The sequence below is a fragment of the Sorex araneus genome, chromosome X, assembly GCF_027595985.1.
Source record: "Sorex araneus isolate mSorAra2 chromosome X, mSorAra2.pri, whole genome shotgun sequence".
Taxonomy (NCBI): domain Eukaryota; kingdom Metazoa; phylum Chordata; class Mammalia; order Eulipotyphla; family Soricidae; genus Sorex; species Sorex araneus.
Window position 1 is genome coordinate 322,951,388 of NC_073313.1, and position 15,066 is coordinate 322,966,453.

The 15,066-nt window shown below is 37.6% G+C and overlaps 1 protein-coding gene and 1 non-coding gene across 2 annotated transcripts in view; one reads left to right on the forward strand and one right to left on the reverse strand.

Moving 5' to 3' along the window:
• Positions 1-15,066, forward strand: part of LOC129399615 (uncharacterized) — a 126,988-nt gene that overhangs the window by 18,053 nt on the left and 93,869 nt on the right. The gene's annotated exons all lie outside the window — the stretch shown is intronic.
• LOC129400726 (U11 spliceosomal RNA) lies at positions 10,172-10,302 on the reverse strand. The gene has a single exon (XR_008627905.1). It is a non-coding gene; the product is annotated as a U11 spliceosomal RNA (small nuclear RNA).

A 15,066-nucleotide genomic window follows, 5' to 3' on the forward strand; every position in this document is an offset into this window, starting at 1 on the left:
ATTTTGTCTTACAAATGTTAACTCTATAACTCTTGTTATGTTGATATTAATAATATTGTCTTTATTACTAATATTACCACTGGGTCCATGACTCAACCTTATATATCTTAGCCATGAAACATTAACAAAAGTTCATTCTGATTAAGCAATCAGATCTATAAATCTGTCTTTCAAAAATGAAAATGTCTGGGGAAAATTACTTCCTATAAGAGAGTTATGTGAAGAGGATATTTTCCTATTTCTGCAGGTCTATCTTATTTACAGAACTTAGAAACCTGAAAAATGTTGATGAATTCAATAAACTGTGGGAGCCTGGGTAGTGTACATATTTCCAGCTTGGATCCATACCTGATTATCTTAAATAAGCTCAACAAGAAGATCAAATGAAGTGATTTGATGTATGTAGGTGATAAATATGTGTAAGCATGTTATACTATGTGTTCACTGACATGGTGGTAGAGACAGAAGATTTGACTTAAAATAAACTTTTGTCTAACTAATTAAAAAATTCTCATCTAATTATTTTTCAAAAGTCAGATACATAGTGGTTGAAATGAAAGTAATGCAAGTAGGGTGGTTACCTTGCACACAGTCTACCCAGGTTTGATAGCCAGCATTCCATGTGGTCTCCTGAGCACTTTCAGGAGTAATACCTGAGTGCAGAGCTTGGTGTGGCCCAGAACATCAAGAAAAAAATTGAATAAATAAGAGAAATCCCAGATCTTTGTCCAGTATCTAATAACTACTAGTTTTAGGACTCATCTAATCTGTTGTCAGAGAATGTACTGCAATAACTTAACTGATTTCAGGATTTCCTAGGAAATTTCTATCAGTACCAAATCTTTCAGCCTCTGATGACAAATATCTGACATGATGAGATAGAGGAATATTCTATTAGCTTAAAGTTTGATTAGTATTATAAATTTTCTGTAAAATATAAAATATTCAACTAAATGTTAGAGTAAATGAAGCAACAGAAAGCACGAGGAGGAAATGGATCCAAGGATATAAGGATATGTTTTTAGATGACTGAGAATAAAAGCCAGCATTTTTCTGAAGGTTACCTCTCAGTATCTCAATCTTGGTGGAATCATGCAATAGTCATCTCTTACTAATAAAAAAAATAAAAGTGAAAAAGAGGCTCTTTGAATGGGAAAACATCATTATATCAGACTAGATGGTTAGATAGATTTAAAAAGCAACCTTGTGCCTTTATTCAGTCCTACACAAATATCTACTGGACACTTAACAGGGTGTCAGATGTGATCAAGCTGCTATATATAAGAAGTGAGAAAAGACAGTCCCATTTGTCCTTATTCAAATTTTTCAATGGCAACATATCATAAAAAAATTTTCTCCTACTGTTAAAGAAGTGGAATCAAAAAGCTAAACAGAGAACAAGAGAAAATTAGTGTGCTCAACACTGATAAGATTGTAAGAAGGTGACAGTTTAGTTCAAGTAAGTAACAAAGACCTCATAATGCTGACATTAGTTTCAAGTTATCAACTGAAAGATGCTAATAAACAGCTTCAGTTCTTCTAGCACATTGGTCATATCCATTTTATTATTGTATATTTAAAACCTTAATAATAACAATTAATGTTTTGCACAGCTGTAAAAATTCTAATTTCAAGACAAACTATTAAGCATTATCTTGTGCGATAACATATTCAATTGTCTTAAATATTTTTCAAGTAGGGTACTTATTGTTTCAGTAGTTACATAATGATTTGATAAGGGTATTTCAAGTGTATATCTTGTTCAATAAATAGCATGCTACTGAGTTATGAAATCCATATATATGCCATATATATGGAATCTCAGAATGGAAAGCTCACATATTGAGATTTGAAGTAATGATAGACTACTTCTGTTTATACATATATATCTTTTAAAGACTATTTTTAAAACATACTTTTAGAGTGGAGATTTTTCCCATAATTCCTCATAAGCAGAAGACCTTAAAAAAGTAAATCTTTCCTATATGAATATGCTTTTCCTGTTCTTATGTTTTTTTTTACACCTAAGCCATCTGCACAAACCTTCATGCAGTGGTTTGACAAAGTTCACAGTGTTTGGTACTTAAATAACACATACACATATATTCATATATTATGCAATCATTTTATGTAAATGTCAAAGTTCTTAATTAAATTTACTGAATCAATTTTATTTCATGATGAATTTGGAGAGAATTATACTTTATATCTTAGTGAAATTATAGACATTTTTAGTAGAACTTACCCAAATAGGTTTGTTAAACTGTAAAATTTGAGTGTTTAATATGGGAGTATCATGTAGAAATTCTTTGAATAGTTCACCAAACCCAGAAGGGGAAGACCATGTCTCTCTTAGTTCTTATTCACAACTGAATTCCCATTCTTAATGACAGTATCTAGCATTGTCAATAAATAAATGTTTGCAGACTGGCAGATGGCAGTGTCAGAAATGTCCGGGTAACATTCACTGAACATGAAATGATGACTGTTCTTTACTTTTAGAAACATCAGGGTGTATATACACGCAATAATTTTATGTCAGGTTTCCTCTTTGAGACAGTTATTGGAGTTAACAAAGGTGGTATGTTTGTGTTTATGTGTATATGTGTGTGTTGTATGTGTGACAGAGAGAAAGAGGGGATGTGCACCAGCATATACATGACTTTAGTCTTTAATTTTTGCTTTAAAATAAAATCCATTTTTCTCCCCTCAACACCTTCATTATCAGGCCAAAGAGGTAGTACAGTGAGTAAAGTGTTCACTTTCCTTGTGACTGACCTGGGTTTGATCCTTGTTACCATATATGGTCCCCTGATCACAGAGCCAGAAGTAATCCCTGAGCACTGCTTGGAATGACTCAAAAACAAGCAAAAATGACACCCGTTCACTCATTATCTAACAGATAAGGCAAACATACCTCAATAAACTAACAATGCATTAAGTGGCATACCAAGTGCAAAAGACAAAATTTGATGGCAGCACAGTACAGAGAGTGACTTTCTTGTTTACCTTGTTTCCAATGGAAGGAACGTTAGAGCAAGCTAAGAAGTGAGTCCAGTAAAAGTTTAAAACAGTAAACAGAGCAGTTTCAGAAAATGGATTAAGGAGGTTCCTTAATGCAGAAGAATGAAGAAGAGAAAGAGCACATTTGTAGTTTATGAATAGACATATCTTCAACAGGATATTTTGAGATAAAATCATTTTAGCATGAGTTTTAATATGAGGGAGATATATATTTGTCTATATTGAAGATAAGAGAGAGACTGACAACATGTAATTGTCCAATCTACAGACTGAATTTTCCATTAATTGGAAAGAGTTGTTATACATTTTCCAAGCCAATAAAACAAAGATACAAATAAGCTTAGAACTAAAGGAAGAGGAAGTTTAGAGTACTGCAGTGAAATTATAGGCATTTTTAATAGAACTCACTCAAAGAGGTTTGTTAACTGTAAAAATTGTAAACAAAAGTAAAATGACACTACAGTTGAAAATCTACTATTTGGGGACCTTTGAAAACACCATGTCACTTGTTAAATTTTTCTAACAAATTCTATTAAATAAGTAAGAGTTTCAAAGGAAAACAATAAAAGCTTAGAAGGCCTAAGTTCAAGTGGTCAAGGTCACACTAATAGCAATTGATGGAGCTAGAATTCTAACTAAACAGAAGTCTAGATTTTATAATCTTTCACTCTATTAGACCATCAACTATGACCCAGCTTTAAGAAAACAACGGATAGGTTATACACTCAGTAAAAACTGGTTAAGGACAAAATTGATAGTTTTAGTAGATTAAAAATATAAGAAAGAAAGAAATATGGGGTAAATTACTGCTTAAAAAGAATTTTCAACCATATTTACGTGTTCAGTAGACACTTAAAAATCAACTTTTTAATGATTCAATAAAATGACAATATTTTTCTCAACGTTGGTAAGAAAGGAGAGAAAATTATCTGGGTTGACCTGAACTTGAGAGGACAAAGATGATAAGAAGCTGCAGAATAAGAAGGCAGAATATAGTTGAAGTAATTAAGTATTGTGCCCAGGTCAGATCGCAAGTCATTATAGAATGGTGGTTATCGGTGTATGTGTGTGGTAAAGAGATAGTATAGAAGTTAAAGCATATGTTTTACAAGTAGCTAACCTCACTTTGGTCTTTGATACCACATGGCACCCGAACCATTCCAGTTATGGTACTGGAGGCTCTTGAGAAACTTCCAGTGTGGCCCAGGATTACACAGGGCCTGGGTAGCACCTGATCCTTGGGCCCTAACATCAAACCTTCAATATGGTTGGCAGAGAATCACTGGGAGGTGGCCCCAGCTTCATGAACATTACTTGAATGACCTTATTACCTCACAAAAGGCTGAATACAAAGATAAAAAGATTTTAATAGATGTGAGCTAACATGAAAACACTTGAGGAATGTGTTATGGGCTGTAACTGGAAAACATAAGTGAGAGTTACAGTCTGAAGGTGTTGAATCATCATAGCATTATTTTCTTAGCCATCCTAATGAACTGGAGATGAGAGATAATGGGGGAAAATGAAATGAAAGGAAAAATAGCAGTATCATGATATCACATTATCAAAATATAGTTTATACAGACCTAGGATGATTCAGGAGGTTATGTTATTCAGACAGGAATATGTTGTAAAAAAGAAAATCTTAAAGGAAATTGGAGGAATTATTTGAAGTTCTGTAAGTAGCCATGAGGAAGATGAGCAGAAGATGAATGACTGAATATGGGTAAATGAACAGTGGACAGTGAAGGAATGGTATACATAGAAACCTATACTCCACAATAGGGTATCTAGTCAAAAAAACCAATATATATTATCTTGAAATACAAAAATGAATGAACCAATCTGCTATAATTTGTTACTCATGAATATATGCCATCTTTTGGTCAGAGGACAATGGATTGAGAACAGTAAAAATTTAAAAGTAACCTATATAAATACAACAGTACAGTAGGTTTTATTTACATTATGGATTATGTGATTTGTCTATAATTTTTGTTTTTTCCTTGATATACCACAGCTTCCAAATGGTCTACGGTAATCATAACAATTTAGTATCTTAAAAAGTTCATGTCTTAAGGAAAATATAATAAACAGGTATAAAAATGCTACAAACTATATGTATCCTGTGGGCCTTTTATTTGAAGATCTGAAAGATTTTATGTTTCCAATATAATATATAGTACATATATTTTGTGTCTATATCATATATAACATATTTTTAAACTACATATGCAGACAAGAACACATATATTGGTGTGGATATACACACATATCACTTGTATCACTTGTCATCCCATTGCTCATCGATTTGCTCAAGCGAGTGTCAGTAAAATCTCCATTCATCCCTGTCGAGTGCTAGTGTAGCCCAATGGCGTTTTCTCGCTCCAGGAACACGAAGCACCTCAAACCGTTTATTCTGGGTCTTGATGAAGAAGTCTGACTGTCTCATAGGTGGGCTGTCAGGCATTATTTTGACATCCTGTGGAATCCTGTCAGTAACAGCTCTAGTCCAGCAGTCATCTCCAAATCACATTACATGTCTGGGCCATCTAATTTTCGACCTCTTGGCAAACAAGACAGCGTCCCTGATCCTTGATCTTCAACTGAGGTCAGAACTCTGGATTCCTTCTCTCCCTTGAGTGAAACATGACACTCCAAGCAGAACTCCTCTTTGGGAGATATGAATAGCGTTCTTATCCTGTTTTTGTAGCGCCCGGGTCTCTGAAGTGTATGTTAGTGCAGGAAGAACGGTGGAGTCAAAAAGATGTACCTGGAGCCGGAGGTTCTTCATCCTCTTAACAACTTTTTCATTGCTCTTGAAGACGTTCCACGCCACTCTCTTCCTCCTGTGCAGCTCAGGTGCCAGGTCATTCATCATGTTGAGTTCTTGACCTAGGTACACATAACTGCAGCATTTGGAGATATTCATTCCATTGAGAGTAAATTAAACATCAGGAACTAGTCTGTTTCTCATGAACATTGTCTTTGTGAGATTCAGCTGCAGTCTGACCTTTCCATACTCACAGTCAGTCGGCCAGCATTCATGCATTCGGGCATTTGGGTCTGACCTTGTCTGGACTGGGTGCTGTATGCTTTTTTACTGATGAAATGGCGTGTAGGATTTTAGAAGGGAGAACCCTGGAAATGACATGCCCATCCTATGGAATTTGGTATGTGAGCAGGTGGACATGGCTATCAAAGAGATCTGAGTAGAAGTTGTGGATAACCTTTTCCATTGCCTTCTGAAAGATGTGATAGATCCATGAGGATATTGAAGGGCAGTCATCTTGGTCTTATAGTTGGCGAAGGGCAGGCGGATGTGGCGAATACTTTTGGCAGCTTCTGACACATCAGCCAACACTGCTCCTCTTCTGTCTTTGGGGTCTTCCTTTATCGCTTCTCTGCACAGCTTTATGAGCTCGGATGCTAGCTTGTGATTACCTGAGGCTCGCACCAAACCATGTTGGCAAATGAGCTCGAGAGTTTCAAAAGACAGTTGTATTTTTGTGGCTTTCTTTCTCTGGGTGTTCCTCGCACAATCATGGATGTTCTGAACCATTTGATCATATTCCTTATCTATGTCAATAACAGTATCTTCTCATATTGCTTCAATAGTGCCAAAGGACTCCCAGTTGGTGGTTGTTCTGGGAATTCTCTTCTTAAACTTTGCAGCCCTTTCTCCCCGCTCTGTGAAGTAGAATTTTGCCTGAAGGACACGGTGGTCTAATCCCATTTGGAATTTTGGGACAACTGTGACATCTGTCAGGCAAAACCATCAATTGAATATGATTTGGTCAATTTTGTTGTGGAACTGTCCACCGGGAGACTCCCATGTGCAATGTTTAGATTTGGCGTTCCGGAACTGCAAGTTACCATGGATGGTCTTGGTCAACATGATGACCTCAGACAGTCTCTCACCCTGTTCATTCCATTCTTGGCCGTGGGTCCCAATATGGAGTTCTTCGGGCAACCTTCTCAGTCCTATCTTGGCATTAAAATCATTGACAGTGATCTTGTAAAAGGTGTGATCTTTTTTATAGAACTTCTCCAGCTCCATGAAGAACTTCTCAATTTCTTCTTCGTCATAGTTGGATGCTGGTGTGTAGACAATGAAGATAGAAACTGCCAGCAATGAGCCACATCTATTCAAACATAAGCATCTGATTCTTGTTGTTTGGCATTCTAATGAATCAATGCTCATGGCCAAGTTCATGTTGACGAGGACACCGAAACCACTGATGCCTCTACCGTTGCATGTTCTGTTCTGAGGAACAGTTCTTCTCCAGTGTCAAAAATGGGGCGTAATCTGATAGATACCTTCTCGACTTGGTCAGTCCAATGACGTCATACTTGATCTTCTGCGCTTGCACCATCAGGTCCTCAATATATACTTCAGATGCCAGCATACATGCGTTAAAAGTGCGGACCGTCATTTTAATGCTTCTCCATTTGACAGCCTAGTTTGGCCCTGAGATTTTAGCAGCCCCTCCTTGCTCATCCTTCTCAATCCTTCTCCAGTATTGGAGGCTCTTCCAGGGTCAGGGGAATGAGGCTTATTTTTCTTACTGGTTTTGGCATATTGAATATGACATGGGTAGCTTGCCTGGCTTTGCCATGTGTGTGGCATGTTGTAACAATCTGCACACTGACAAACATGCCACATACCTTATACATGGACGGGCTTCTCACATACAGAAAATACTGGCAAGATCCAAACAATCAATGCAAGGAGTCTATCCCTGCACCTGCCTGCATCTCTGGGCAGCACCTGGTGGTTCACTCTTCACCATTTGGCATCATTGCCACCCCCTTGCCATGGTGAGACAGTAAACCATCGAAGGGGATACAAACATATATGTATACATATTAATTCCATTTCTATTCATGCCTGCACATGTATATATTTGTATGTTCAGTTTGGTTTTAAATATGGATATAGAAGATGCCAATGTATTTATGCTATTTCCTAGGAAAAGAAGAAATGGTAAACAATTTTAGGCATTGCTCTAACAAATACAACAAAGTTTTATCCTAAAAAATGTGTAGCTAAATACAAGGCTTTCTTCGGCAAATTCGAAATGAGACAGTTTTTGTTAAAGACTAAACAGTTTCATATTGCCTGATGGTGTTAACAAGTAGCCAGAACTAGATAGATATTCGAAATGTAATTGTTCAATATGCCTGTTTTTTATCAATATATTAGTCATGGGCACTCAATTTTTCCCTCTCTCTGTCTAGAGGGCCTTGTTTGGATCATAGGACCTATTCTCTGTCTTCAGATATGCTTATCTATGTAATGGTGCTCAAGGACATGAGCACATACAGACTTAAGACACAGAACGAGGCTTCTTCTTATGGAAACAATTATGTGACCAATTCTATAGAAGAGAAAAGGAAATTCCTCTGTTTGTAGAGGAGTGCCTGAAAACATAACCAGGCAAGATTATTATTTAATCCAGCTCATGATGCTCAGACCCACAATGGGAACCCTGATTAGTTTTGTTTTCAGATAATTAAAGAAAAAAGTACCGTTTCTTCAATAAAAATTCTTTTGCATGTGCTAGTATCAATATGCACTTTGATCATACACTGTTTGCTCAGTCAATAGTTTACATCACACATGTAGTTTTAAATCAAAGTAAATGACTTTGAAGAGTAAAATATGCAAGAGTTGAAAATCTGGACAGGGAATTAAACACAAATTCAAACTTTAAGAAAAGGGGACTCAGCATTTAGACAGGCATCACAACAAACCACCAGTACTATGCATTTACTATTCCATACAACTATTCTAAATATCAATTTAAGAGAAAAAAATAAGAACAAAGACTTCTACCCTCTTGAAGCTTACAGGGCAAAATGCTAACAGCAAAAGAGATTAATTTCATAAATAAAACATGTATTTCACAGTATGTTCAACAAATTTTGTTAAAAAATAAAACAGAGCTGAGACAGGAGCAGTATTACAGAAGACAAGGAGTTTGCCTTGCACATGACTAGCCCAAGTTTAATCCCTAGCACCTATTTTATTCCTGAGGTTCACCAGTATTGGTTCCAAGCACAAAGCTAGGAATTAGGCCTGCGTACCACTGTGTGTGGCCCCCAAACCAAAAAACCCAACCAAATAAACAACAACGAAGATCTAAGGGAATCCAAAAAGCCAGGGGGTGTTGGCAGTTGCAGAGTTACAGATGGTGTTTAGGACCAATTTCTTTTAAAAATTCCATTCTGGGACCAGAGCAATAGTACAGTGGGTAGGGTGCTTGTCTTGCATAAGGCTGACCCAGGTTCAATCTCAGGCATCCCATATGGTCTCCTAAGCACTGCCAGGAGTAATTCCTGAATATAGAGCCAGGAGTAACCCTGAATACCTCTGGGTGTAGTCCAAAGACAAATGAATAAAAATTACATCTTGAATAATAAGTTGGAGGTGTAGTATTTTGGTGTTCCTGAGATGGGAGCAGTTTTACTTTGTGTTTATGAAAAAAATTAAATGGCACTGTGGTTGGAGCAGAATGATCCAGGGCAGGAAAAGTCAACTATAATGTCAGAGCTTTGTGGGTATTTGTAATATATGTGCAAAGTGAGAGACTAATATAAAAGAACTAGTCCAATTACTAAGTTAGAGAAAATAAAATTAGGTAGGATATCTGGACTGGAGTGATAGTACATCGGGTAGGGTGTTTGCATTGCATGCGGGTTCGATTCCTCCATCCTTCTTGGAGAGCCCAGCAAGCTACTGAGAGTATCCTGCCCACATGGCAGAGCCTGGCAAGCTACCCATGGCATATTCGATATGCAAAAAACAGTAACAAGTCTCACAGTGGAGACGTTACTGGTGCCTGCTTGAGAAAATTGATGAACAATGGGATGACAGTGCTACAGTGCTACCACCAGTAGAGATCTGTTAGGTTGATACTAGACTAATAGAGTCAAGAGGTAAGGTGGCTTAGACCAAAATATCAATGGAAGTTATGAAACCATATGTCAGTTGTAAAGTCACTATCACTGTCACTGTCATCCCATTGCTCATCGATTTGCTCGAGCAGGGACCAGTAACGTTTCCACCATGAGACTTGTTGTTACTGTGAAATTCTAAATATATTTGGAGGTAGGACAGTATTTTCAGATGGACATTTTTCTTTTGTGTGAGGACCTCCAGGACCAACAGCTGCCCTACTGTCAATAAATTATGCTCCGAAACTCTTGATGTTGATTCTATACAAAGAGCAAGTTAGTTGCCCTATGTGTGCCCTCAGGTCAGAAACCCCTTTTTGTATGGACTTTGTATATGGTAAGAACAATATATGAGACAAAAATAATTTACAGCTCTAATCTATAAACTGGAAAGTTGAGATTATCATCCACTGAGACTGAGAAAACTGAATAGAGTAATTGGGAATTATATGGAGGCAAATTAGGAATTCCACTTCAGATATGTTAGCTTTGAATTACATATTTTCATTGAATTGCATATTTTTATTGAAAATGTGAGTTCTTGTGGGCAGCCAGACACAAGAATATAAGATTCCAGGAAAAAAGGTCAAGGCCAGAAGGTAAAATAAGGAATCACTGTATCACTTTATCACTGTCATCCCATTGATAATCAATTTGCTCAAGCGGGCACCAGTAACGTCTCCATTCGTCCTAGCCCTGAGATTTTAGCAGCCTCTCTACTCGTTCTTCCCAGCAGTGCCACATTGGAGGCTCTTTCAGGGTAAGGGGAATGAGACCCATCATTCTTACTGTATTTGGCATATCGAATATGCCACAAAGAGCTTGCCAGGCTCTGCTGAAAATAAGAAATAGCGTGTTAATTAAATCACTTATATTTTTCAAATTGAAAAACCAACTATTTTGATTATTTTTGTTTTACTAAGCTAGTCATGTAATGCGATTCAGAGATGACCATTGGACTAGAGCTGCTACCGACTGGATTCCATGGGACTTCAGAAGACCTCGTGGCCACCCACCAATTAGATGGTCAGATTTCTTTGTCAACTCTGTGAATGAACGATATGAGGCTCTTCCTGTTCCTGGGGGAGTAGGTATCACTGGGCTACGCTAGCTCGAGACAGGGACAAATGGAGACGTTACTGGCGCCCGATCAAGCAAATCGAAGATCAACGGGACTACAAGTGATGCAAGTGAAGCTAGTCAATTTGGGAAATTGACTATCTCTAATGAATATGTTCATATTTTAACTCCTTCATGTTTAAAATACTTTGGGAAGAGACAGAATCACAGAAAGGGAAAGAAGAAAAGCAGTCAATAAGAGAAAATAAATAATCACTAGGAAATATAGAACTTCAGTGTGAATTGTACATAATTTTCTTAGATTCTATCTACTTCAGAGATAGCTGACTTCCAAACATTTTTAATTCAAATCCTGAAAAACCTTTAATTCTATTTTCCCACAGATGCAAAGCTTTCAAAGTTTCTAAATCATTCCTAGTAAAATTTCCCTTAGAAACTTTTAACATTTTAATTTGAAGTTTATAAACTCCCAACCTCTCAATTAAATATTTAAATGCATAGAGAAACCTACCTTTGTGAAGCAATAAGAATTTTTGCAACAGAATAGTCATCTTTAACTTGTCTGCTCGTAAAATAAAAATTACAGGGATTGGATTTGACGCTGATACCTAGAATACCTTCGCCATGTTTTGGATTAGCAGGCCCCCTTTGTGTCAGAAGACACCTCATAGCAAAATCAAAGAGAGGGAAGCGGACTTTTAAAAATTCCAATCTAAATGAAGCCAGGTTCATCCACCCGGCTGATGAAGGTCTCTCTGCTTGAATATCGATGCTCTGTGTGAAATCTGAACAGGCTGGGTCTCCAGAGAGGAGCTGGGGCTCCAGCAGTCTGCAATGTCAGGCAGACTGAGTCCACTATGACTTTCATTGCACAGAAGCCTTTTTGGTGGCACCTGCCCAGCAAGAAGGGCAACCTATGCCTTTCCAGCGACCCTTACCAGTGGGGAACCTATGTGTTTACTTCTGCCTCCTAATCCAAGAGACTGCATTTACATCCATCTTTCTGTTTCCTGGGATTCTATTCATTTGCTAGCAGAAAAGAACTTTCCCCCTCCTAGATATACTTGTAAAGACTTGAAAGCAAGCTTGTGAGCCAGCATGGACAAAGAAGAAAAGAGAGAGTGCAAAACTTCAGTACTGGGATTCAACAAAACCTTGTCTCAATCTGCATTAAACTGGTCATGACCTTCCAGGTGTCTTTAAGGTTGAAGTGTTTGCTGGACCATTTCGAGCCCAGCCACAGGTCCACGTGACCCTCCTGACATCAAGAGGCAGGCTTTTAAAAGAACAGAGGCACCTTGTCAGGGCTCAGGGGTCACTAATAGCCTGCCTTGGGCCCTTCAATAGGTCGTGTTCAGCTTCCTAGTCCAACACAAAGGGGCTTGGGAGGGGAAGGGGATAATTATCATTCTGGTGTTTTTTTCCTTGGGCCCCCGAGTTATGCTCCATGTCACTGTGTTAATGTGCCTGCAACCAGGGAGACACATAATGCTCCTCTCAGCCCTGTTTATTAGCAAGATCCATTTGCAAAAGGCCCTTCTTTTGTGCCACAATATGAATGTGCTTTGATGGCAAATAATTACGGCAGTCCTTTTGACATGAAGATCCACAGGCTGCCCTAGTTAAGCCAGTAATTAGCCTGTCCTCCTTTTTTTTTATATTATTATTGAGAAACTACAAATTATCCTCATATGTGCACCGGCCAGACCATTGCTTTCTTTTCTTTTCTCCCACTCTCTCCTGCTCACTCTCTCCAGCTCGCTCCCTCTCCCTTGTCTCCCTCAGCACTTTGGATAAGCGGAATGCAGCTGCACAAAAGCAAGATAAAGCTCGACCATCAAGATGATGAACAATCTGGATGAAGAGCCTTCGAGATGAACACAAAAGCTGGAGAAGTGCAGTTGATGTAGGCTGGGACAGCTGAAGAATGCTGCGGCCCTAAGGATGAATAGCCCTCATTTGTGAATATACAGATTTTCCACGATGAATAAAAACTGAGTGGAGGTCACAATAAATAAACTTTTCCCCCCCCCTTCATCTTCAATAATAATTCAGGTTCCCGGCACCAAACAGCTGTAAATTGAAGGTTGTGCTTAGTTTTCTCAACTCTCAAAGGGGATAATTAAGCTAAGATCACATTGTTTGATATATTAGTGTAATGATGAGCTACTATATTCTGCTTGTTTCGAGTTATTTTAGTTTTTCTTTCCCATTATCTTTTTTTTTAATTACATTTCAAATACATTTTAAATGTAAGAACAGCAGTTCTGAAACAGACTTTGCCCTGTGTTTGGATCTACTTGAAATGTATTCATATAACATTTAATTAAAGCAGCAACATCCCCCTTTAGAAAATGCATGGAGGTAGAAATATCTATATTATCTGACTAGTTCTGACATAATCTTGCCAAAAGGCTGACTCTTTTTTCTTATTGGTGCACGATAATTAGACCATCATTAACCTCCTGAAGCATCACTGTCAGTGTTCCTTGGCATTATAAAATCAAGATTTGGAAATATTGTCATAATTTTGCTTAAGATCACTGAGAAGGCAAAGATCAATTCTGAAACATGGTCAGCTTAGATTTCTGAAAACCAAAATCTGGTAGGTTAGACTTTATAAAGGAACTCAGTGCACAGAAAACACTATGAAAAATTACCTTTTGCTCTTTAAAACACCCTCTGCTCTTTGTGAAATCTTGACAATAAAAGGTCCAAATACCCCTGAACACCACCACCACAAAAACCAAAAGCCCGAAAGATCTACTGTTTTGTATTTATTAGTGGCAGGTTAAGTTTCAATTTTCTTTCCACAATTTCTGAGCTTAAAGTATGTTAAAACTCTTAATATTTAATTGAAATTAAGTAGAGGAAAACTATTTTTAAAAAACACCCTTTTCTTTTTGTGTTCATGTTTGTGTGTATTGAGGTGGCAGGGAGAGGTAACCATAACATATTCTTGAAATAGTAATTTTAAAAGTAATGGATTTTTCTGTTGCATAGAGGATTTTTCTGTTGCTGCCATTCACTTGATTGGTTACTTTTGCTTTTTTCTAGAGATTTTTCTCTTTCCAATTAGTTCCAATCAGGAATGAGGTTTACTACATCAACATTCAGAGAAGTGCCCATATTTGAGCCAGGTGTGAGTTACCAAGAAGAAGAACACTCAAGCATGGGAAGGTGTGGAAAACCCACACTTGACTACATTCTGATCTTAAACCCCAGTTTTTAGAGGTCCTCACTCTGGTGACAGTGCTTAAACACATCATGTGTTGCATGATGGGGACCACCTTTCCTATGATTTCTTGAGTCCATTCAGAGGATCCCTAGAGAGAACAAGCAAATAAACTGTTTTTATGGGCCACATGAGAAAGTAAGGACATGATAAAAACTAGCCTGAAGCAGTCGAAGACAGAAGAGACTAGGCCTTTCAGAGACAGTGACTGAGAGAGAATCCTCAGCCTCAAAAAACTATTTTTGCTCTGCTGCATCAAAGAGCTAATCAGAGACAGAGAAATCAGACAGTGGGACTCAAACAAAGGCAATCCTTTCCATCCCTGTTTGCTGCCACTTGAGGGGCGCTTTTAAAAAGATCATCATATCTATTTAGAAATATTGCAAAGGTTTGGATAAAGAAAATCAATTTAGGAATTTACCTGGACCAAATGTGTAATACTTAATAACTTTTAAGGGCTTAGAGAGCTGATACATTGCACAGAACTATAAAAATTCAACTAATTCATATTACTCTCAGCTTTATCCTTAGGAAAAGTATTAATTCTGACCACTATTTATTTATTTATTTATTTTTAATTTATTTTTTAATTAGTGAGTCACAGTGAGGGTAGAATTGCTTATTCATACATTTTTTGTGCTTGTTTTACCCTCATGCAATATTCGAGAGCCCATCCCTCCACCAGTGTCCATTCTCCACCACTTATGAACCCAGTATCCCTCCCATCCCCCTACCCCCTACCCCCCCACTCCGCCTCTGTGGTAGAG